This window comes from Acanthisitta chloris, unplaced genomic scaffold (genome assembly GCF_000695815.1).
Source record: "Acanthisitta chloris isolate BGI_N310 unplaced genomic scaffold, ASM69581v1 scaffold10966, whole genome shotgun sequence".
Taxonomy (NCBI): domain Eukaryota; kingdom Metazoa; phylum Chordata; class Aves; order Passeriformes; family Acanthisittidae; genus Acanthisitta; species Acanthisitta chloris.
In genome coordinates, this window is record NW_008678714.1 from 15,694 (window position 1) to 15,935 (window position 242).

Sequence of the window (242 nt, forward strand, 5' to 3'; positions counted from 1 at the left end):
CCCTGCCTGTTCCCACTCCCTATCCCTATCTGTTACCCCCTCTATCTCTGACTGTCCTCTTCCTCATCCCTCCTTGTCCCTGTTCCCCATCCTTGCCAGTGCTCCTTCCCAAACACTGTGCTCCATTCCTTCCTATTCCCCCTCCGTATCCCTGTCTGTTCCCCCTCTCCATCCCTATCTGCCTGTCCCACCTCCTCATCCCTCCCCTGTCCCTGCTCCCCATCCCTCTTCTGTCCCTCCTC